Consider the following 26,458-nt stretch of genomic DNA (forward strand, 5'->3'; position numbering starts at 1 on the left):
GTCATCTGAACTGAAAGGATTTCTTTCCATGGCCTGACAGACCGAATATTCTCTGAGCTCTCAGAGAGGCGGAGGTGAGGTTTCAGACTTGGGTGCAGGCTGTTCCCTTCCCTAGGTCAGCCAAGAGGGGTCAGTAAAGGGTAACATGTAAAATTTTCATCCCCTTTCCATTTTCTGTCTCTGAATCTGTGGTCCTTAGCAGTTGTCTTTTCAAAATTAAAAAGTGCCATTTCCCCCACTAAATTATAAGCAATATTAGCTTCTTGGATTTCACCTCTACAGTCAGGGATTTTAAATTAGCAGGTGCTAGATGGAGAGATGCCCTATTCATAAAATCAGAGAAGAATCTGGACTTTCAGAGTCTGGGATTTTTGCTGGTCCTTGGACTCATACACAGGCCCTTGGTCTTTCTTCAGCATGTGACCCATCATCCCCCCCATTCGGTTGGTGCCTGGAGAATAAGGCTAATTGCAGAGCTGACCTGCAGGGGCTCAGCAGCGCTGGTGACTTTGAACAGTACCTTCCCGAGTTTGTTGTGGTCATTTCTATTTATGTTCCATTTTGGCTAATTATTGTTCTTTTCAATATCATTTAAAAGTGAACTTTTCCATAAATATCCTTCAATCTCCCGGAATGATTCCATTTTTTTCATTAGCTGCTGCCAGTGAACCGTAGCAATTGATTAGAGAAGGAAACGCAAGTGGCAGCACTTGGCTGAGCCCTCCTCCCAGCAGCCTGCATTACTGTGTGATCGCCAGGGGCTTCCAGCTGTTGGGGTTGGTCTGAAGCACTCAGATGCCTCCACCTTTCAGTATCTGTAGATTTAAGAAAGCTTTGGGAAGTGAGAGCTTTTTTTTTTTTTGGTTGGACCCTCGCCAGGGAACGAACCGGTGCTACAGAGGCTGCAGGCAGCCTCGCAGCCCAGCGCTCAACCGCTGCGCCACCAGGGGAGGCCCGGAAGTGAGAGCTTTTAAAGCCGATGTGTGCACAACACAGAAAGGTACTAGGTAGAAAAGTTTCCTCCCTCTCCCATTCCATTTTATTAACCAGCGATTCTTAAAATAATACAACCACCTCTTACTCTGGACTGCACTAGCTCCCTTTATCTAGTGAATTCTGAAATGCTTTGTAGGCAACGTTACTGTGCCCATTTAATAGATTGAGAAATAGAGCTTTGAGAATGCATCAATCTTTTCTTGGAGGGGTGAGTGAAATCCAGGAGGGCAGTTTTTAAACTCGAAACTCCAGTTAACCAGGTAAAAGTAGAATATAAACTACTCCCATCATACTTATTTTCCAAGAAGTGTAAGATTTTAAAGCACTGGATCATGCAGCCTCAGTAACAATAAGCATGTGCTCATGTGATTGTTGGGTGTGAGACTTTATAAGACGTGAAACAGATTTTAAGAAGCATTGATTGCATTTACTAATATGTTTGTGGTTCACTCCTGTAATTCTTTAGGAATTTAAGAATAATTTGGGTGAAATTTATGTTTTATGAACTTAGTGAAAAGTGGAAAAACATAAACCAAAAGCTTTACTACTGCTCTTGTGAGAGGATAAAGGAAGACTATTTTCACCTTATTTGTAGGCCTGTAGTTTGTATTTCTTTTCTCTGCTTTCCTGAGTATGTTACTTTCCTACTGACAGAGGACAGGCCCCACGCAAGTAGTTCGCCCATTTTAAAACGTGAACTTTTAGGATTAATCACAACTGCCTCATGCTAGTCTTACAATATATTTGCTAATATGTTGAACCTAAAAGATCTACACATGGTATTTTTCTCTGTCTGAGAAATGGGACCTGCAAACATTTGTGTTAATATGAAATCTGTTGACTTTCAACTGATAATAGAAAACCAGACTTCAGTATGAGAGCTGAAAGAAAACATGATTCTTGTTATTTCCCCAAAAGGACTGAAAGGAAGCAGAATCCTCTAATGGTGAAAAAGGAGACCTTTTCTTAATTTGTCTTGCCTTTTGCAAGGCAACACTCCCTTTATTTAAAAAGATAAATCCTATCAAATTTGACCATTGTAGAAATGCTGAATGCCAGTGAAGTTCAAGTATCAGCATTGTCTCATATTGTAAATATTAATGAGAGGAGATCAAAATGTCAGAATTGGTTATGTAAAGGGGAAGTATCAGTGCCAAATGGAAAATACAATCTTAAAGTTGACACAGAACTCAGAGAGAACTAAAAGCAAAAGCTTTTGTTGTAGAGATGATTGCTATAACAGCATTTAGTACTTCAGAGAGGGCTAGTTAATACCATTACTATCTTACTAGCTCATTAGCATTTTCCTCTTCTTAGCAATATTGTAGCTTCTTTGTGGCTTTTTATTCATGAATTTTTGGCATTTGCTTAATTTGTTGGAATGTCCTTTTACTATTTTCCCCTACCCCTGAATACAATAAAGACAATGACTACATTTACTTTATTTGTAAATCCTCTCGGTATTTAAATGTTTTGGTGATACTAATACAGATAAAGCTTAAATATATTGGCTAGTTCACAACTGCCCTTTGATTTCTGATAGTTTCTGTGATAATTTGTCCAAAATGGTGCTCAAAGATATCCATGTGGGGTTTTTAAATATCAAGAAGGCTGACTTGACTATAGCTGAGCTAACCTTGTAAATTGCTACTTTCAAGTGCCTCCTCTCAGTGCCTGACTGGTGGGTTAGAGCATCTCCACACACATGCTTGCATACCTCACTCATCTCTTCCCCTTCACTCAGGAGTTCCTTCATGAGTTACTGTTAAATGCAAATGTTTTCTCTCCCCAATCAGAATGAGCCCACTCTAGATTTCACCCTTTAAGGCAGTAATTCTCAAAGCATCAATTGAGCATCACCTAATCTCACTGTAGACCTACTGAGCCAGCAATTCTGGTGAATGGGGCCCTGCAATCTGTGCTGTAATGGGCTATCCAGGTGTTTCTGGAGTCCACTAGAGTTTGAGAACCACTGCTTCGAGTTGTGTGTAGCACATCATGTGTGAAACGCAGACTATCAGGTTTTAACTTCATTTTGGAATTTTAGGTACCTTGTCAGATGGGTGGTGAAGAGGTTTTAGTTGTTGGAGACTTTTTAAACCCTTAAGTTGGCCCTGTGCCAGCGAGCACTGTGCACAGGCCTTGCCTGGCAATGCCATTGAGCACAGTGAACTCTGGCTGACAGGTGGCCTGCAAATTCCAAACCTTCCCCACTTGAGTGACTTTGTAGCTTTGTCTTTCATTTGCTGACCTGAACTCTGCACTTCTGCCCGACTCCTGCTATCCTACTTTTCCATTGCAGTAACCTCGTTCACATTCTTTCCTTCACCTGTAATACTTTTGTTTTCTCTGCCTGGGCAGATCCTACTTCCCTCTCTGTGGAACATTCTCAGGTCACACAAGGATAATTTTCCTTTTTCTTCTGAATTTATAGCAATTAACACCCATACCACTAATTTTACACGTAATGCATCCTGCCTGGTGATGTTATTAACACTGTTGCTACATAAATTTTCAAGTGAACATGCTGTGTCTTCTCATCTGCAAAGTGGGGCTAATAGTAGTGTCTATAGCATAGGTTTGTCTAGATGATTAAATGGGACAGCACACATAAAAAATCCAGAAGAGTGCTAGACGCATAGGAAGACTTGTATAACTGTTAACTATCAGTGTGTCTTCACTGCTATACTACAGTCTGGATAACAGATAAAGAAGACTGTCTTTCGGAAAAACTTGAATTTGTTGGTTCCTAGAACCTTACATTGATAGGAGGTCAGTGGCCAGCTATAGAGTGTGCAAGGAAGAGCCCCGGCAAGACACAGGTGACGGAGGAAGGATGAGGCTGATTGCAGCGTATTCCACCTCCTAGTCCAAGCTCTCTTGGTTTTTATCGCCGATAAAACCTGCCTAGTCTGTCACCAGCCTAGTCGTAATCTCTGTAAGATGATCTCTTGGTTCAGGTCTTACTTTTACTGTCTTCATCTTCTGCACAGTCACTTTACAAAGTTATAGTCTCCATTGGGCATATTATAAATTAAGGCCCAGAAAGGGCAAGCAACCTGGCTAATACAAGCAGCACCCTTCTTGCCTGCTTCACTGCACCCAGCACTGTGCCTTGCTCACAGTAAACATTCAAGTATTCTCTTCCTTGATACTTGGTATCATGTTGCAATAGATTTTCCTCTCATTTTCATCCAGTAAATGATATCTTGTACTGACACATCTACTCTTTCTTTAGTTACTCTCTTTGAAAGGCTAGAACACATCTGTATTTACTGTATCATTGGTTGTGATTTGCATTCACCTACATAGCAACAGGACTAAATTACCTTTGCTTTAAGGTACCAGATTAATTATTTTTATAAATACCCTTTTATTCCTTTTAGATGGGCATGTCATTTCCAGTTAAGGAATTTTAAACATTTCACTGTGCCATGCTTTGACTTTGTGTGATATGTAAATCATCACTTTGAATTAGAGAATAAGCAATTTAAATTATGAATCATTTTATTTGATAATTAAAGTAGTCATCATCCAGACATATATATTGAACAGCTATCCATCATTCAGTTCTTTTCTGTGAGATATTCGTCTTTTTTTTTTTTTAAGATTTATTTATTTATGCATACAAGAGCTGGGGTACAGGCCAGAGATGTGGTGGGGGGAGGATGGGGGGGAGAGGATTCACCAGAGACAGAGTGGGTAGCAGAACAGGCTGACTGACTGAAATACACTGCTGAGGGGAGCAGCGGGTGAGACAGGAGAGGTCTGCTGTGCCATATGGGTTTCTCCCTGGCCGGCCAGGAATCAAACTTGTGTTGCAGAGGCCGTGGATTGCTTAATAGTGTGGTACTTAACCCCTTGTGCCACCAGGGAGGCCCGAGATAGTCCTCTTTGAGGTAGCTTGTAATCTAAGACACTCCATAGTGAACTGCTATAAAGAAATAGAGGAAATTGGACACTTGTACAAATAAATGAATTAAGTGTATTTAATTCATTAAATGTAAACATGTATTACTCTGTCTTTATTGCTGATAAAGTAACATGTATTACTGACATTTCTGAAGGTAACATGAACCTCATGGGACAGATCTGTGAGGATAAGTGCAGAAAGGCTTCTCCGTATTCTATAGGAGTTTAGAAAATTACTTAAATTGTAAATAATGTCCTTATTATGTTATGTGAAATGCCGTTACATTAAGACAAACATCACCCTGATGTTTTTTTACATTATTGATATGACTATAAAAATGTCTTATTTACAAGAGAATGCCCATTCTTTCTTATTTTTGCTAATCATTAACATTTTTAAAATCCTTTCAAGACTTTGTTAGATTACATATTTACTTGTATGTGGGGGTTATTTTTGATTTTTCAAAAGAGGAACATCAGTGCAGCTGTTATTTTAACTTTTAATTAAAACATTATTGATTTCAGTATATTAAGCAATAATCATTTCAGGTAGTTAATATTTGTTCTTCAGCCACAGGCTAAATATTGTGCTGAAATCAGTCAACGAATGTATTCTAATAAAATTGTTATATCCTGACTATCTGGTATTATACAAAGTTAAGCTTTTGCTACTGGAAGAAAAATGGTATGCAGGGCCTCCCCGGTGGCGCAGCGGTTGAGCGTTGGGTTGCGAGCGTTGGGTTGCGAGCGTTGGGTTGCCTGTAGCCTCTGCAGTGCCGGTTTGATCCCCGGCTGCCGGGCGAGGGTCCCACATGGTGCACAGGCCTCTCCTGTCGCCAGCTGCTCCCCTCAGCAGTGTGTTTTGTCAGTCTGCCTGTTCTGTTCCCCGCTCTGGCTCTGGTGAATTCTCTCACCCTCCCGTGCTTCTGACTGTACCCAGTGCTTGTATAAATAAATAAATAAATCTTTAAAAAAAGAAAAATGGTATGCAGCACCCATTGAATTTCTGAGAAACTCATAGCCTAATAAAGTGAGAATAGTTGGAGGAGAAAAGAGCCACCCATGAGTGTCCAGGTAGTTTCAAAACAGATATGATTGTGACATGCAGGCTATTCAATTTTGGTACCTTTTAATTTTTCCAAAGTTCTGTATAATGTATCTTCTAGTCATTGATACAGGGCCTTGTTTCCAGGGCCACATAAACAAATCTTACCTCTTCCCTAGGTCAGCTTCTTGAGGACAGGATCTGTATACTAGAGATGTTTCCATCTTCCAAGCTCCACACAGCACCTCGCCCATAGCAAGCAGTTAATAAATACAGAGTGCCCAAGTAAATAAAGTAACAAACATAGTAATCACATCTCGACTTTCTCTTTTTTTGAAAGCACTGCAGAAAGGTTTTGCTATTCCTGAGCCTACAGAAAAGAATACATCTTGACATTCCTAGTTTACTTTATAGCCTTTTCCCCTCCATGCTTGGCTAACTTTTTGAGCTCTTAATAATAAATTAATTTACGTTGAATGAAAACTTCTGTTCTATGGTGGCTAGGAAGGATCTGCATTGCCATGTGTCTTGTATGGTTGGTTTTGTTAAAACATGTTTCAAGTAAGAAATCCAAGATGCTTTCTTCCCTAACTCTATTATCAGATGTTCACTGATTCATGGCCTGAGAAAAATTAAAGTGTTCTAAATGAAACGAGACTGCCTTAATTTTAATGACTCCTAACCCTGATACCACTCACTCTTCAGGAGAACAGTGCTTGGTACATTAGACCAGCTCCACAGATAAGGGTGAACATGTCTGCCGAGTGTTTGTACAGGCTTACTAGAGAAGGAGGGGACTCAATGGCAGCTCTGCTTTTGAAGAGAGATTAAGCATTAATCAGTTTAATGCAGTCAATTTTCAAAACATATAGAGCAGAGCATCCTTTAGTGGAAAACTGAATTGTTCTGTTTTTGGAATGAGAGTCATAGATTTCTACCTTAAGAAATACACATTTATTTTTTCCCTCTTTTATTGCTATATAGCATTGCATCATAACATTATATAAGTTTCAGGTGTGCATCATTATAAATCACTGTATAGACTATATTTTTTTAAAGATTTATGCATACAAGAACTGGGGTACAGGCCAGAGGTATGGGGGGTGAGAGAGTTCACCAGAAGCAGTGGGGAGAAGAACAGGCAGACTGACTGAAACACACTGCTGAGAGGATTAGCGGGCGAGTCAGGAGAGGTCTGCTGTGCCATGGTAGCTCCCTGGCCAGCTGGGGATCGAACTCATGCTGCAATGGTTGTGGATAGCTTCATAGGTTGCATCTTAACCCCTTGCGCCACCAGGGAGGCCCCTATATAGACTACATTATGTTCACTAAAGGTTCATTTCTATCCTTCAATATGCAATTGACACTGTTACCCAGTTTACCCACCCTTCCTCCCCTTCCCTTCTGGTAAGCCTCATTTGGTCTTATAGCTTAAAAAATTATTTTTATTTTATTTAGTTAGTTTTTTTCTCTACATAATACGTATGAATGAAATCATATGGTGTTTCTTTGACTTATTTCACTAAGCACAATACCCAAAAGATCCTTCCATGTTGTTGCAAATGGCAGGGTTTCATCTTGTATGTGTATATATATATCTAAGTGGTATTCCCCCACGTGTATATAATACATTTTCTTTATTCATCTGCCTGTTGGTGGGACCTAGGTTTTTTCCAGCTTTTGGCTATATCTTGTGAATAATGCTGCAATAAACATGAAGAGAGATTATATTGAACAATTACTATGTAAAATGAGTTTAATGCAATAAATTTTTGAAACATGTAGAGCAGTGCTTCCTTTAGTAGGAATTTTTCTGTTATTTCTATCTTAAGAAATATGTATTCATTTTAATTTTTTTAGTTCTGTCATTGAATGGGCATTTTAAATAAAATATGTATTTTAGTTAGCATATAAATAACATGTCCTGAACTGATTAGCTGTTGTGCAAATCCTTAAAGTTGTAAAAGTGAACTTTTTATCCCTAAAAGTCTCTAAATAGCTTCATAACCACAAAATAATACCACCTAAGTGTAACCTATAGTATTCCTTGGAAAAAACTTTATGCTCAAAGAAACCTGGAATTATGACAGAAAAACTCATCAGGAATTTAATCCTGATGATAGCTGCTTATGGCTGGGACCAGGAAAGCTGCAGTGGAGTGGCAGGAGGTGGTTGAATGTGGGGAGTATTGTTAAAGGTAGAACTGACCAGATTTTCTCACTGACTGGACATGCTCTGTGAAAGTAGAATCAAGAAGTTCAAAAGTTTTGCCTTGAGAAAGATAAATAGGATACTTTTGCCATCTTGTGAGGGAAGACCATGGGTGGAACAGGTTTGTGAAAGCAGATCTAGAGTTCGTTTTTATTTTTTTTAAGATTTATATATGCACATAAGAACTGGGGTATAGGCTGGAGGTGCAGGGGTTGAGAGGATTCACCAGAGACAGAGTGAGAATCAGAACAGGTGGATCTACTGAAATACACTGCAGAGGGGAGAGGCAGGCGAGACAAGAGAGGTCTGCTGCACTATGTGGGTTAGCTCTCTCTCTGGCCGGGGATTGAACTCATGCCACAGTGGCTGGCAATAGCTTGATAGTGCTGAGACTTTACCTCTGTGCCACCAGGGAGGCCCCAGAGTTCATTTTTTATATAAACAATTAACAACAGGAATTGGCCTTCTACAAGAATGCCATGTATCATGCCACAAAACATGAAATAGTTGAGAACAACCTACATTAATAGATGACTGGATCAAATATGGTATATACATATCGTGGAATTGTATTCATTCCTTAGAAAGGAATGAAACTCTGACACATGCTACAGTATAAATGTATCTTGAAAACAGTAGGCTAAGTGAAAGAAGCCAAACATAAAGGGACAAATATTGTGTGGTTACTTAAATGAGATACCTGAGATTGGCAAATTCAGATATAGAAAGTAGAATAGTGGTTTCCCAAGGGCAGGAGAGAGTAATGAGTTGTTGTTCAATAGATTTCTGTTTGGGATGGTAAACAAGTTTTTGAATGAATAGTGGTAATGGTTGCATAAAAATGTGAATTACTGAATACATTATGTACTTAAAATAGTTAAAATGGTAAGTTTTATATACCACAACTGAAATATAAAATTCTATTTCTTAAAAAAAACATGAAATACTAAGGAATAAATTTAACCAGAGAACTGTGCAAGATCTTTACATTGATACTAAAATACATTTACTGAGAGAAATTAAAGAAGACATTAATAAGTGAGGATGTAAGGCAGGAATAGCAATTGGAGAAAATGATGGTGAGCTAGAACTATAATCATCAAGAAGTGGGGTTGGTATATGACAGCAACAATAAAGGATAATGAATGATGCAATCTAAGACATAGATTCAGCTTTCAGGAAGGAAGTGGTAATGAGGACCAAGGAGACCTTGTTTGCCTTAAGTCCCTGTGAACCAAGTGCTGAGACAAACTTGCTGCCCTTGAGAGACCTGTAGAGGGGAGTTGACTTCTTAGATAAATGAGGAAGGTTTGGGGAAGATGTTCAGGATAGAGGGGGTCTGGCTGATGATGAAATATGGCAGCATGGCAGCGGGGTTTCAGGAGTTGGGAGATGGGTCCAGCTGGAATATGGACAGTGATACAGGGATTCACATTGGAGAGATGAGGGAGGACCACCTGCGTCAGTGTCATCTTATGGTGATGACAAACTGGGGTAATGGGCACAGTGAGATTCACCCTGGGGTACTCAAGGCAGATGGGTGACCAGGCTGTTGGAGTAGGAAGGGGTAGGTGTGAGGGCCTCAGAAGTTGGACAGAATTGACCTGGGGAGGCACATATATTGACTACGAAAATCTGTTTGACAGCAGAAGAGCTTTTCCTTAACTTCAGGTTGTATGATCTGGAATTTGTCAGTGACTCTGGGCAAATACTGCCTGAGAGTAAGGCTATTCTAGCAAAAGTAGGATGCCTAGAGCCAACAGGGAAAAATCTCTTGCCAGCATGTCTTTCAAGGGGGATAAATCTGCTGACAAAGACAGCAGTCAAAAATATTTATGAAAAGTATAGAATGAACTTCATTTGCGTGTTTTAAACAAAGTCTTCTGTCTTTTGTTGAAAACAGAGGCATTCATTCCCAGGACACTAGAGCTTAGTGTTTAAGAGCGTGTGCTGCTTTAGAGCCAGACAGTGTAGATTCCAGTGTAGATACCAGTCGCTGGCTATATGGGCAAGTTACGTAACCAGGTCTTACTTTCCTTTCCTATAAAATGTAGATAATAACAGGGCCTGCTTCATAAGGATGCTGTGAGGAGCAAATGAGGTAATCCTAGTCAGTGCACTTAGCATATTTCTGGCACCTAGTTGGCTTCCAATATATATGACTGTTGTTATTACAGTTATTTCAGCAACTTAGAGTCAGAGTGTACCCAATATTTAGTTTCTCCTCTGTGACTTGTTAGCACATATTTCAGCATAGCTTCCTATTTTATGACTTGTAAATAACTAACCATTTACATCATCCAATAATGTAATATTTCCCAAACTTTTGAAATTCATGTTCTCTGAGATGTTTTTTCATCTGTTTTTTTTTTTCATTTTGTCATCAATCAATATTTTGTCATTTGCTTACTATAGTTTATGTTATAGACTGGAGTATTTTAACATTTTTTTAAATCTATACATGTACACTCCCTTTTCCCTGTCCTCTGGAAATTGATGTCTTCTCCCTACTTGCAAATCGCGTTGTACAGATTTTTTTTAAAGATTATTTATTTATACATACAAGAACTGGGGTACAGGCCAGAGGTGCAAGGAGGTGAGAGGATTCACCAGAGACAGTGGGGAGCAGAACTGGCAGATCTACTGAAGTACACATTGCACAGATCTTTGTGATTGCACAGTAGAACAGTACAGGGATATTTCTTCGCATAGAAGATGGGTGGGAGTGAAAAGGAATGGTAATACCTAGTGCTGGTTGCGATGTGGGGTAGTGGACACGTGTGTTCTTTCAGTATATGTTGATAACGATGAAGGATAGTTGATAATGTACTATAATGTCATAAAATTGAGCTTTTAGAGAGGAAGTGAGGAGAACAGGTCAGAAGTGGTCATGAGGAGCAAGGACCTTACCTCCAGGTCCCCAGAAGAGAAAGACTAGCTGCATGAGAGACCTGCAGAGGTTACGCAGCTTCTATCAGAGATGAGGGAAAGTTTAGAGAAGTATAAGCTTTCAGTGCAAGTCTGAAATGGCATAGCCATCTGGAAGACAGTTTTGGAAACTGCCAGTCTGATAATGAAATGTCATTTGACCCTTCACTCTCACTTGTGAGGATTTGTTCCAAAGAAATAATGAGAAAAGTGTACTTGCATGTGTATTGAGTTATGTATGGCCATGAAAAATTGCGAACAGTGAGACCATGCTGCTTTTATAATCAGAACACACACACAACAACAACAACAACAACAACAACAACAACAAAGCTAACCAAATGCATGGAAACTGATTTACGGTATGGAGACAGGAAAAATACCATTATGAATTGTCTGTTTTGTACACATTGGCAATTCACCCCGTTTAGTGTCTTAAACATATACTCATATGCTTTGGATATTTTCTGCTTCCGCTTTCCTAGAATATCATGGATGGCCCAGAATTTTGATCTCCTTACCTATCTTAGATATTTTTTTAAAGATTTATTTATTTATGCATACAAGAACTGGGGAACAGGCCAGAGGCATGGGTGGGGGGTGAAAGGATTCACTAGAGACAGAGCGGGGAACAGAACAGGCAGATTGACTGAAACACACTGCTGAGGGGAGCAGCGGGCAAGTCAGGAGAGGTCTGCTGTGCCATGTGGGTAGGTCTGCTGCGATCCCTGGCCAGGGATCGAACTTGTGCTGCAGTGGCTGCAGATTGCTTCATAGGTTGCGTCTTAACCCCTAGCGCCACCAGGGAGGCCTACCTAGCTTATATTTTGCCCAATTTCTTTGCTTTCATGAAGCTCTTTTGCTACATGTAGTATCAAGTAAGCATGAATTCTACTTCAAGTTTTTCTAGGTCTTAGTTGATAGCTGAAGAAACACTGCAGACATTTCAAGTTAAATGTAATTTGCATTTATCTGGACACTATGTAGCTTCTTGTAGTATTCCTTAGGAATATAAATAGAACCTTTGATTACTAACCAATAAGACTTTAGAATTCTGCCTTAGTTTCCAGCTTGTTCCAAATCTGATAATTATAAGTGGAGAAATCTGTATTTGCTCTGTAGATGAAAACATGTAAAGAACATATAACCCAGTACTTAGGTGTTATTTGAAATATGTCTTTTCCTTTATTACAGTGCATTTAATTTTTAGCAAAATAATAAATGTTCTGGAATGTTTACTTGCAGTAATTTGTCGTAGTGAATTACAAAGAAACTTTCCTTTGTAAGAATTACATATAAACAGAGAAAAATATTTCACACCTGCTTATTTTACCAGGGCCCTCAGAGAAGGGGAGGTAGATTCTCCTTTAACTCTTCCTTCCAGAGAGAAGTTTAGAAAAAACAGAGTATCCTGTGACCTTGTCAACTTTGGATAAGAGCGCTCAGAGCCAGATGGATGGGCTCACCATTTGTGTCTACAAATAAAAATCTTTCCTAAATTTGTCGTTTGTTCTTTTGAGCTTGTCTTTATAGAGTTCTTTCACCTCTCCTAGCTGGGTTGTCTGTGTTTGTAAGATAATTTATATAAGAGATTGCCAGAAGCATACTTTAAGTTTAGAAGTGAAACTACCTTTCAATTTGGGGCCCCATTTGATTGGGGACTCTTGGAAGAGGGTAAGGGTTCATCTATTTGTCTCTTCCAAAGGAATGTTTGATCACCTCCTTCCTTGTGAGATATTAGTCAAGTCAGTAATATACATAAAATTAATAATATTTCAACTATAAAAAGAAAAAGTCCTTTTGTGTACAACTTCTAAATCAAAGTAAGTCAAACCATACAAGAAAATCTGTTTTTCTTTGGCTGTCACCTCCTCATCACTGACTTGCTTTCCACACAACTACTTAAACCTCTTTGACTGCAGCCTCGTTTCTTCATCTTGCAAACATTTCCACCTTCCTTGATTGCGGTTCCTGCTTCAATTATTATCTCCATCCTGTCTTGGACTGTCACCTGAGTGAATTTGGTACCCACTTTGGAGAACTCTGAGCCTACTGCTGGCTTCTGTCATTGCCACTTCTGTGACTTTTAGCTTCACTTCCCTTTAGCCATTATGGTACAGCCTTTAACATCTCAAAGTCTCGAACTGCTGTACTTTCACAATAGCAAACCTGAGCTTCCCTTCTCTGCCCATTTATCTTACCCATCCTTCCATCCTTATCATCGCATTTGCCATTATTCTCCAAACTCAGCACTCCCTGTGGGAATCACTTGCTTGCTGCTTTCTCGTTTATTTTAGTGCTCACCTCTTAATCCTGTTAAATTCTTTGCTTCTTGTCTCCTTGACCTTCTACTTCTTGTTGTCAAAGACAATGGCTTTGTGCGTCTGGATATCACCTAGCTCAATTTTCATGATTTTCTTAACGGGGAAAGGAATGTTAACATCTTTATTGACAGGTTTAGTTTCAAAGCTGAAAGCTTTGTCAAAAATTGAAATTACCACCAGAAAACAAATGTGTGCAACACTGAGGAACCCAGCTGATGGAACTGAAGGGTCTGTAGTTTTCAGTCAGGACTGCAAACCCCAGAGACTACACACGGTAGCCGAAGGAGTAAAGTCGGCTGGGCAAGGCCTGTAGGGCTCCGTGGGAAGTGTGGGGATTGGAGAGGGCAGCCTCCACTGTCCTGAGGCACTGTGCTAGTTCATCAGGGTTGTCATCGCTTAAAACATGGTACAGGGCCGCCCTGGTGGCGCAAGGGATTAAAATGCAACCTATGAAGCAATCTGCAGCCACTGCAACACAAGTTTGATCCCTCGCCAGGGTGCGCAGCAGACTTACCCACACGGTGCAGCAGACCTCTCCTGACTTGCCCACTGCTCCCCTCAGCAGTGTATTTCATCAGTCTGCCTGTTCTGTTCCCCACTCTGTCTCTGGTGAATCCTCTCACCCCTCCACACCTCTGGCCTGTACCCCAGTTTTTGTGTGCATAAATAAATAAATCTTTAAAAACAAACAAAAAAACCATGGTGCAAACTGGTAGCTTATAGGTGTAGGTGTGTCACAGCTATGTTCTGTTTGGTCCACATAACATTTCAATTAAAAAAATTACTACCAACATTTATAAATTAGATGATTTTAAATGAAAGTCCAGATTTCTGGCTTCTTTAAAAAAAAAAAAGCACACTGAAACCTGCTTTTGAGTGATGACATTGGCCCTTTCATTGATGAGGAGAAGGCTCACTTGGAGATACCAGTTTTAAAAGACTTAATAAAGATCAGCACTATAATTTTATAATGTCTCATATAGTAAGGTACGATTTTCACTAGTATTTAACAATGTAGTCGATAAAATAATGATTTGGCCTGTGAAGTATATCTGAAAGACTGAGGAATGTTTAAGCTGAATTTAACAAAAATATCAAGAGTTCCTTTATAATAAGAATATGTTCTTGTAAATTTTTAAGGTTCCTCATTTCCTGGAAAGATATACTGAATTTTGTTCTTGGAATGGACTTTTGGCACAGTGATTTTAAGTACCAGTGCAAAAACATGAAATGTATAAAAACATGAGCTAAGATGAATGTTTAAGCAAAAAGCAACTGCTCAATTACAGATAGCATGTCCATATTTCCAGGATTATTTCTAATTTGATAGCAGCAACATTCCTTCCCTACCATTCATTTCCCCAAACCAACAGACACTGGTGATTATTTTTACGTCATAAAATGTTAGTGCAGTGATTCTTCTGTTCCATTCTTACAGTAATAATAAAGAAGTGAGACAAAAGCTCAGAACAGTAATGGTGAAATATCATTGTCTCTTTTCTATTTTCTTTTACACATAATGCTCTTTTCCTTCCTCAGTTTTCCCTGGGAGGAGAGCCACTCTAAAAAAAATCTTCTTTTGAAACATTGTAGGATGATGAGGTTGTGAATGTTCTTCCTGTTTTGCTTCTTTTGCTTCTATGACAGTGAAAGAAAACATATCACACTAGAATCTTAAATTTGTACACATTTCCATTACATTTAAAGGTGCCTTCTCCTAGCCCCACCTCTTTTGGAGGTTTTTCCAAAAATATACAAGGTGTATATGGGCCTACCCTGGTGGCGCAGTGGTTGAGCACTGGGCTGCGAAGCTGCCCGCAGCCTCTGCAGCGCCAGTTTGATCCCCGGTCGCTGGAGAGGGTCCCACATGGCGCGACAGACCTCTCCTGCAGTGTACTTCGGTCCTTCTGCCTGTTCTGTTCCCTGTGCTTCTGACTGTACCCAGTGCTTGTATAAATAAATAAATAAATTTTTTTTAAGTGAATTAAAAAAAAAATATATACAAGGTATTAAGTGCATTGTTATATTAATTCTTCTGTTTCTTTAAGAGAGATTTTTAAAGTGATAATGTTTATGATTTACCCATAAATGAAAATAATTACATGAAAAGAATTGTTTAATGATTTCTAAGATTACACAATACAGAATAGAACAAATGTTAGGATACTCCAGTGGAGTGCTTATCTAGAAAATGCATCTGAATGAGGCAAACAGACATCATTTTTGGCTATAGAAATTTTTATTAACACCTTCTGGCACCTAATACCAGAGACACTCTCCTCTTTCCATCTACAGTATGTAAGAAAAATTGCATTAAGACCTCTTCTAAAATTAATTATGTTTCTTTTAGTAATTCTACTTTCTTCCAGTCATGTCAGAATAATTCTTAGCTTACTGTATTGTTTACTTTTAAGGAGATAAGAGTCTTTCTGTCAGTAGATGTGCCCAAAAAAATGGGATTTGAAATTGGTAACATTAAAGAATCTAGTTGGGGGAACAAGACAAACCTGTTTTTACAAATTTGTTCCAGATTCTTATCTTTGTATTATGAATTTGTGGTGAGGGAACAATTTAGAAATGCAGCAGGTAAAAAATGTAACATGTAAATATTCAATATGTTGGTTACTTGGTGCTTAATTTTGATCCCTGTGGACACACACACTCAGGAGCCACAAGCACACGCAGATATGCCCAAACACACCCACACACTCTCCCCTTTAGGTTTTCACAAGACTTTGTTCTGATGTAGTGGTTTTTATAGTGTAAATCATGGATTGGAGAAGATATTTAACATAGAGGCTTACTGAATTCCTCAAAGGTGAGAGAGCCTTAGCGGCAAGGCTTGACTTAGAGGTTGTAATAATTATGTCAGTTTACCATCATTTTTTGTACTTATATCATCATGGTGCTTTGCACTTGGTTTCAAACTGCCTTCTTCAGTTCAAAAAATTATTCCTTCCTGTTATTTTAAAATGTTATTGAAATAATGCTTCTAAAAGTAGCTGTAATTCAGTCTTAAGAAATGTACAGTTTGGACAGTTAATATACCCGGTCAAATGGGTAATACCATGATACAAGAGATGTTTCAATATGCAAGTGTGGATGATATCAGTCAGGGTCTAATCAGGAGACAGAAACCACACCAGTAACCAGACAGTGAAAATTCAATATTGAAGTTCAACTACTACTAGATAATAGAAGCCTCTGAAGAATAAAGGAATAACAAATGGAGGCAGCGAGTACCACCTTTAGAACCTAGAGAGAAGGACAAAGGAAGAACTGACTTGGAAGCAGTTGCCTCTTCCCCCAATGAAGTTTAGATTTCTCTCATGGTTTGCTGTGGTGTCAGACTGGAACAGCCTGCAACACAAGAAGCATTCACTGAGGTTCTGGTGAAGTTCTCAGGGGTGCCAGGGGCTGGTGCTGGTGTGCAGGAAGGCACCTGCTGGTGTGCTGCAGGCTGAAGCTGTTCCACCACAAGCTTCCCACTGAGCTCTCAGTAAAACACTTGAGGGTGACTCTGGGTCACCCTGGGTCTTGGCAACCACGGCCACTGGGAACAGTTACACAGGAACCTTCTTTGCTGTGCCTTTCAGTGTCCCTCCAATGCCCTTTATCGGGACAGCCTAATGTTGTGGCAGCTGGCGAAGGAAAAATGTGGATAGGGTCTTGCTTTGTATCACAAAGCACGACAAAAAAAAAAAAAGATGATGTGGCGCTGAGAGGCAACACATTGTTCTCAGGCATGCTTCACTCCTTTGATGACTTGTTTCTTTCTCTGCCCTCTACACACATTTAAACTTCCATATGAGGAGCAACATGCGGCGAGGAGACGCTGCGAGTAAGATCTCCCATTAAAAAAAGTTAATAGGGAGGAAAAGCGGCAGGTCCCAGTGAGAACCGGGACACGGAAGATAAACGGACGACTCCAGCAAACTACCCGAAGAAGAAAGTGGCCATAAAAGAGGACCAGAAGGGAGGGAAGCGCAGAACCCTGCTCCCCTCCCCCGCCCACAGAGGCGGCACTCTCCGCCCGGCAGAGAGGAGGAAAACAACAAACCAAAACGGCCAACAAGAAAAACGGACACAGCAAGCGGGACTGTGAGTGGAAAGGAACTATTGCAGCCACCACACCCCGTGAACGGGAGCTGAGGCGAACCCTGCAGGATCCCCCTCGGAGGTGAGCTCCAGGCGCCATTAAAGAGAGCCCCGCCCCCCAGGAGGAGACCAGCCCCAGCACACAGCCCCGGCCGCCCGGTAAGCTTGCGCGGAAAGTGGCGCGGATCCAGACCGGATCGCAGCTGCCCAGGTCCCCGAGCCTGCGACCTAGGCTTGCGGGGAGACGGCGGAGGCCCTCCCTGAGTGAGCAGGAACAAGGCGCCCAGGCAGGGGAGCGGGATTCAAAAGGCACCATTCCCGCGCCACTGATCTGGGCTACAGCCCGCGTCCTGGAACTGAGGGCTTTGGAACTGAGACCCGGGGCACGAAATTAGGGGCGTGGGTTCCCCACGACGGTGGGGCACAAGGCAGACACAGCACCCCAAGCCGTTGAGGTGTACCCTACCATCCCCGCTCTGCTCCCTGTCCCACGGGGTGGAAAATCAGCTCCCCAAGGGCTCTAGGAGAGATCTCTGGCGCCACCTAGCGACTTGACCCCAGCACAGGCTACTGAAGGAGCTAGTGGCCAGCTGGGGAGTTAGCCCACACCTGGCTCCTTCCGAACAAGTAGTCTGAGCCCACAGGGAGAGCGAGCACCCACAGCCGGGGCAGACCAGGCGCACAGAAGAGTGTGCCTGAGACCAGACGCGCAGGGAGTGTGTCCCACATCACCATTTTAGAACAGGGACATTTCTTCAGTAAAGACTACCTGCAGAAGGCTTCCTCAGGAGCCAGAGGTGAGCGGGGGAAGTTCGCCCACGCCAGACCCCCTCTGGCCTGCAGTCCAAGCCCAGAGGGGAGCAGGAACCCACCGCCGGGGCAGACCAGGCGCACAGGGGAGTGTGTCCCCACATCGGCATTTTAGAACAGGGACCTTTCTCCATTAAAGGCTGCTTGAAACTGACAGATGACTCCTGGAAGAACCAGAGGGGAACAGAGAAGCCCACCCAAGATGCCGGCCAGTCCCAACAACACAGTGTCCCAACGCATACGGCAAATTAGAAAACAGACAGTAGGGAGGAGAAGAACCACACGCAACCTAGCAACTCTCCAGAGAAAAAGCACACCACAAAAAGAAAGCCAGCCCCCAGATTGCAAAGACAATAACTTGGAAGAATTTCTGAGCCTTCCAGAAAGAGAATTTAAAATTGCCGTGATTAAAAAACTGACAGAAGTCATAAAGGAAAACAATGATAAGGGAAAAATAATCAACGATCAGAAGAATGCAATTGAGTCCCTAGAGAGGGAAAACAATGGTCAGAAGAAATTGAGTCCCTAAAGAGGGAAGTAAAAGAAATGCAGGAGATCAAAGAATTAATGGAAGAACTAAAGAATTCTGGGAAAAGCAATGAAAGCAGAATAGATGAAATGGAAGAACGAATAAGTAATCTTGAAGACACAGAAATAAAAAGAACCAAAACAGAAAAGGAAAGAGAAGTACGAAGGAAAAAGAACGAAGAAAGACTTCGGGAACTATCTGACTCCATGAGGAAAGGAAATATAAGAGTTATAGGAATACCAGAAGGAGAGGAGAGAGATGTAGGAACAGAGAAAATATTCAAAGAGATAATTGAAGAGAACTTCCCAAATGTGAAGAAGGAGCTGAAAATTGATATACAAGAAGCAAGAAGAACACCAAACTTCCACGACGAAAGGAAAAATACAGCAAGACACATAATAGTAAAGCTCCCAAGAATCCAGGACAAGGAAAAAATAATGAAGCTGGCAAGAGGGAAGAAACAGATAACATTCAAAGGAAAACCAATCAGGCTGACATCAGACTTCTCCGAAGAAACACTACGGGCAAGGAGAGAGTGGAGGGACATAGTCAACAGACTCCAAGAAAACAGATGCCAACCAAGAATACTCTATCCCGCAAAGCTCTCCTTCCTCTTTGAAGAAAGAATATGGACCTTCCCAGACAAACAGAAACTCCGGAATTTCATTGCAACTAAACCCCCACTCCAAAAAATACTACAAGGAGTCCTAAAGCCAGAACCTCAGAGGGACGAATAACAATGAAAGAAGGCCAAAAAAAAAAAAAAAAAGTTATTAAAAGAATAAATAAATAAAATCAAAGGAAAGACAAACACAATGGCAAATACAGATGTTAACATATCAATATTAACTCTAAATGTAAATGGACTAAACTCTTCAATAAAAAGACACAGAGTGGCAGCCTGGATTAAGAAACAAAACCCAACCTTTTGCTGTCTCCAGGAAACACATTTAGCTACAAAAGATAAAAATAGGCTCAAAGTTAAAGGATGGAAAACAATCCTACAAGCAAATGGACCAAAAAAGAAAGCAGGAACAGCTATACTTATATCAGATAAAACAGATTTCAAACTCAAAAAGATAAAAAGAGACCCCAATGGTCACTACATTATGATCAAGGGGACAATACTTCAAGAAGAAATAACACTCATTAACATATACTCACCAAACGAAGGAGCACCAAAATATATCAGACAACTGTTGTCCTCTCTGAAAACAGACATCAGAGAAAACACATACGTAGTGGGAGACTTCAACACACCACTATCAACAATGGATAGATCAACAAGACAAAAAATAAGTAAAGAAACCAAAGCTCTAAATAAGGACCTAGAGCAATTAGGCTTAACAGACATCTATAGAACACTAAACCCCAAAAAACGGAGTACACATTTTTCTCAAGCGCACACGGATCATTCTCCAGGATCGATCACATACTGGGGCACAAGACAAACATCAACAGATACACCAAGATTGAAATCATATCAACCATCTTTTCTGACCATGAAGGCATCAAACTAGAAATAAACCATAAAAAGAAGGCAAGGAACTTTCCTACCTCATGGAGATTAAAAACCACACTACTGGAAGACCATTGGACTAATGAGGAGATCAAAGAAGAAATTAAAAAATTTTTTGAATTGAACGACAAGGAGGACACTAATATCCTAAATGTATGGGATGCAGCAAAAGCAGTAATAAGAGGAAAATATATAGCAATAGAAGCTCACATCAAGAAACAAGAAAGAACGCAAAGAAACAACCTCATCTCGAAGCTCAAAGATCTAGAAAAAGAACAACAAAAAAACCCCAAAACCAGTAGAAGAAAAGAAATAATAAAACCAAAGCAGAAATAAATGAAATTGAAACTAAAAAAACAATCCAAAAGATCAATGAAACCAAGAGCTGGTTTTTTGAAAAAATCAATAAAATAGACAAACCCCTAGCCAGGCTCACAAAGGAAAAAAGGGAGAAAGCACAAATAAACAGGATCATCAATGAAAGAGGAGAAATCACAACGGACACAGCAGAAATCAAAAGAATAATCAGTAACTACTATGAACAGTTATATGGAAACAAGTTTAACAATCTAGAGGAGATGGACAAATTCCTACAACTCTACAATCACCCAAAGCTAGATAAAGAAGAAATAGAACACCTAAACAGACCAATTACAATTAGCGAAATTGAAATGGTAATAAAAAACTCCCCAAAACAAAAGCCCAGGACCTGATGGATTTACAAATGAATTCTACCAAACATTCAGAGACGAATTAGTGCCTATCCTTCACAAACTCTTCCAAAAAATTGAGAAGGAAGGGACAATACCAAACACGTTTTATGAAGCCAACATTACACTAATACCAAAACCGAACAAGGACAACACAAAAAAGGAAAACTACAGGCCAATCTCCCTAATGAACACTGATGCAAAAATCCTCAATAAAATTTTAGCTATCAGAATCCAACAATGTATCCATAAGATAATTCACCACGACCAAGTTGGATTCATTCCAGGGGCACAAGGATGGTTTAACATCCGAAAATCAATCAACGTTATCCAACACATCAACAAAAAGAAATATAAAAACCATATGATAATATCAATAGATGCTGAGAAAGCTTTCGACAAAGTGCAACACCCATTCATGATAAAAGCCCTTGAAATTCTGGGGATACAAGGAACATACCTCAACATCATAAAGGCCATCTATGACAAGCCAACAGCCAGTATCATTCTCAATGGTGAAAAGCTGAAAGCAATTCCATTAAGATCTGGAACAAGACAAGGATGTCCACTCTCACCATTGCTTTTCAATATAATACTGGAAGTCCTAGCCAGGGCAATAAGACAAGAGAAAGACATCCAAGGAATCCAAATAGGAAAAGAAGAAGTCAAACTATCACTATTTGCAGACGATATGATATTATACATAGAGAACCCCAAAAACTCCACAGAAAAGCTAATTCAACTCATCAATCAGTTCAGTAAAGTGGCAGGATACAAAATCAACACGCAAAAGTCAGTAGCCTTCCTATACACAAACAATAAATCTGAAGAAGAAGAAATCAAAAAGACCATCCCTTTTGTTATTGAAACAAAAAAAATCAAATATTTGGGAATAAATCTAACAAAAGAGGTAAAGGACCTATACAAAGAAAACTATAAAACACTGTTAAAAGAAATAGAAGAAGACACAAAGAAATGGAGAGACATCCCCTGCTCATGGATTGGAAGAATAAACATTATTAAAATGGCCATCCTACCAAAAGCAATATACAGATTCAATGCTATTCCAATCAAAATTTCAATGTCATTCTTCAAAGAAATAGAACAATTATTGATGAAATTCATATGGAATCACCAAAAACCCCGAATAGCCAAAGCTCTCCTGAAAAAAAAAGAAGGGAATGGAGGCATCAGACTCCCAGACTTCAAACTATACTACAAAGCCATAATCATCAAAACTGCATGGTATTGGAACAAGAACAGACATACAGACCAATGGAATCGAATAGAAAATCCAGAAATAAACCCACAGATTTATGGTCAACTAATCTTTGACAAAGGAGCAAAGAATATGCATTGGAGCAAAGAAAGTTTGTTCAATAAATGGTGCTGGGAAAACTGGGTCGCTACATGCAAAAGAATGAAGCTTGACCACCACCTCACACCATACACAAAAATCAACTCAAAATGGATTAAAGAACTAGACATAAGACCTGAAACCATAAAATATATAGAAGGAAATATAGGCGAAACACTACGTGATTTGCACATCAAAGACATCTTTACAGACACATCACCCAAAGCAGTGATAGTGAAGGCAAAGATAAACAGCTGGGACTACATCAAATTAAAGAGCTTTTGCACAGCAAAAGAGACAATAACAAAAACAAAGAGAAACCCCACCAACTGGGAGAACATTTTTGCACCCAACACTAATGATAAAGGACTGATCACAAAAATCTGCAAAGAGCTGATGAGACTCAACAACAACAAAGAAAATAATCCAGTCAAAAAATGGGCAGAAGAGCTTAAAAGAAACTTCTCTGAAGAGGAAATGCAAATGGCCAACAGGCATATGAAAAAATGTTCAACATCACTTGTCATCAGGGAAATGCAAATCAAAACTACCATGAGATACCATCTTACACCAGTGAGAATGGCACATATTAAAAAAAAACTAGCAACAACAAATGTTGGCGAGGGTGTGGAGAAAAAGGAACTCTTCTGCACTGTTGGTGGGAGTGCAAACTGGTCCAACCACTGTGGAAAACTGTATGGAGATTTCTGGACCTACTAAACATAGAGCTTCCATATGATCCAGCAATTCCACTCCTAGGTATTTACCCAAAGGACACAGAAACATCAATTCCAAAGAACACCTGCACCCCTATGTTTATAGCAGCACTGTTTACAATAGCTAAGCTTTGGAAACAACCCAAATGCCCAAAAATAGATGACTGGATCAAGAAGATGTGGTACATATATACCATGGAATATTACTCAGCATTCAAAAAAGATAAACACATGCCTTTTGCAGCAACATGGATGGCGCTGGAAGGGATCATGCTCAGCGAAATAAGCCAAAAAGAAAAAGAAAAATACCGGATGGTCTCACTCATAGCAGGAATCTAGAAAACTTAAATAAGGGACCAGGAAAATGAATAACTATAAGAAAGTGAAAATCAAAATCAACAAAAAACTATGAACCAGAGACACTTTTAGGGGGGCGGGGGTGGGAAGGGAGGGATTGGGGTCAGAATGGGGGGCTGCAATTGTATGGGGAATATAACAATAAAATTTATTAAAAAAAAAAAAAAATAAACTTCCATATGAGTATAAGAGAGCTCTGCATTTTTACCAGTCAAGACCAGTTATCCTTTATGCAGGTGAAGGTGTTCTCAATCTTTCCCCAAAATAAGGAGTACACAGTCCCAACAGTCGTTGTATCCATCACTGGCTTTATTCATTTCTCCCAAATTCCACCATAGCCCTGTTGAATATTCTGAGACCCATAGACTAAATCATAGAGCTAACTTCAACAACTTGCACATAAAATATAGGGAAAATAGAAATTTTTCCAACGACATATAGCCATTTCAAATAGGTACATGAAAAAACGAACGCTTGGGCCTCCCTGGTGGCGCAGCAGTTGAGCTCTGGGTTGTGAAGCTGCCTGCAGCCTCTGCAGCGCTGGTTCGGTCCCCGGCTGCTCCTCGGCCACCGGAGGAGGGTCCCACATGGCGCGCAGACCTCTCCTGCCGCCCGCTGCTCCCCTCAGCAGTGTACTTCGGTCCTTCTGCCTATTGTGCTCCCCGCTCTGGCTCGGTGAATTCTCTCACCCTCCCGCGCTTCTGACTGTACCCAGTGCTTGTATAAATAAATAAATAAATAAATCTTTAAAAAAAAAAGAATGCTTGACATCGCTACTCACCAGGGATAGCCACATCAAAACCACAGTGAGGTGTTACCTCACACCTGTTGTTAGAAAGGATATTATTAAAAAAGTGAAAAGATAAGTGTTGGCAAGAATGAGGTGGGAATGTAACTGGTGCTGCCACAATGCCAAGCAGTGTGGAAGTTCTTTTAAAAATTAAAAATAGACTCCTCTACTGTATGACATAGTAGTCCCACATCTGGGTATATATCTAAAGGGGAAAAAAATCACTGTCTTGAAGAGATATCTGCAATTCCTTGTTTATTGCAGCCTTATTCACAATAGTGAGATACGGAAATGACCCAACATGCCTATTAATGGATAGATAGATAAAGAAAATGTGATTTGTAAGGTGCTTACTTTCAGTTATATAATGAATGAATTCTGGAGACCTAAAGTACTACAGGGGGACTGTAGTTAGTCATAGCGTGAAATTTGCTAAGAGAATAAATCTCAAATGTTCTCATTACACACAAAGGGAACTATAGGAGATAATACATATGTTAATTAGCTTGATTGTGGTAATCATTTTACAATGTAGACATATAGCAAAGCATCGTGTTGTTTTCTTTAAATAGTACAGTTCTTATTTGTCAATCATACCTCAATGAAACTAAGGAAAAAATAAATAATAAGGGAAAGGAGAGATAAGGAAGTTAATGTACACAAATAATAATACATGTATAGAAGATATAGATATATGTGGATGAAAATACTCAGTTACTGCAGTCCTCATTTATTCATTTCTATAGTTGATCATTATCTGACTTCCTTCTGCTATTCATTCCAAATTTCCTTCCCCCGCAAAAAAAACCTCGCCGGTTGGAGGTCTTCACGTAGTGGGTTGATCTGAACCTCCATTCTTAAAGATTCTGAGTCCTTGGAAGTTATTACTTGTTGCTATAGCATCTCATAACTGTTATTCTGGGTCATAGACACACCCCTGGGTTTCAGACATGGACTTCCTTGCCCACATAGTTGAATAGCAACCCAATTTTTCTTTGGTAATTGGGATCACTACAGTCAGTTGAGGAACCTCTTTTTTTTTTTTAAGATTTATTTATTTATACAAGAACTGGGATACAGGCCAGATGCGCGGGAGTGTGAGAGGATTCACCAGAGACAGAGTCGGGGACAGAACCGGCAGACTAGCAAAATACACTGCTGAGGGGAGCAGCAGGCAAGGCAGGAGAGGTCTGCTTTGCCAGTAGGATTCTCATCGGCCCGCCAGGATCAAACCTGCACTGCAGAGGCTGTGGACAGCTTCACAGTGCGACTCTCAGCTGCCTGCACCACCAGAGAGGTCCGAGGAACCTCTTTTTCTGCTTATTGATTCAGTGGTTGGAATATGGCAGTTTCATATTCTAATTCATTGGCCTCTTTATTGTGTCCCTTGGGAGAAAAATTCTATCCCTGGAGACTAAAGACCTCCAAAGCAGCAGAGCTCAGCGTTGCTAGGATGAGGAGCAAACATCCTGTGGGTGAATTTTTAGGTATAAGTCATGGGAGCAGCTCCCACTCCTGTCTCTTAAGTCCAGATCCATGCATTCTGTTATAGGGGGGGATAATTGTCTCTAATTCAAAGCACATATGTCATCATCCAAGTTAGAACTACTTTTAGGATGCTATCTCTCAGCTGATGACACACCTTTGACTTCACTAAGCTATTCCTCCTTCCTATTAGACGAGCTGCTTCTGGGTGAAGGCATATGTGGTGGACCAGTCAGTAACATGGCTATGAGCCCCTTGCTGCATTGCCTACGTTGGGAAATGATTTCCGTCATCAGGAGCAGAGCACCATGGACACTGTAGTGGTGAAAGCTTTCCATAAGGCAACTGATGAAAATATTGCCAGAAACATTATAGACATTCCTGCTATGCAGCAGCAGCAGACAGCCTAGCCTTGGTGTTCTACGGGAAGGTCCATGTTGCTGAGCCCACCATGGTCATCCCTGCCACTGTGGCTGCTTTGTTCGTAGGCCCTTTGGGCAAACATTCAGTCCTGGGAAAATGACTTAATGTCATGCCCAGAGCATATTATTTTGTTACTGAGCATGTTCTCTGAGTGCATGATCTTTTCTGAGCATTGATATGGCACACAGTTTGTACCCAGCCTGAGAGGTCAGCCTCATGCCTCTTCCCCCCCTCCAGTTCCTTGCCAA

At 40.3% G+C, this 26,458-nt stretch overlaps 1 protein-coding gene across 3 annotated transcripts in view; it reads left to right on the forward strand.

The window, feature by feature from the left end:
- MAP3K20 (mitogen-activated protein kinase kinase kinase 20) overlaps window positions 1-26,458 on the forward strand; it is a 170,396-nt gene that overhangs the window by 12,982 nt on the left and 130,956 nt on the right. The gene's annotated exons all lie outside the window — the stretch shown is intronic.

This window comes from Talpa occidentalis, unplaced genomic scaffold (genome assembly GCF_014898055.3).
Source record: "Talpa occidentalis isolate TD23 unplaced genomic scaffold, MPIMG_talOcc4v2.1 talOcc4.3, whole genome shotgun sequence".
Classification (NCBI taxonomy): Eukaryota; Metazoa; Chordata; class Mammalia; order Eulipotyphla; family Talpidae; genus Talpa; species Talpa occidentalis.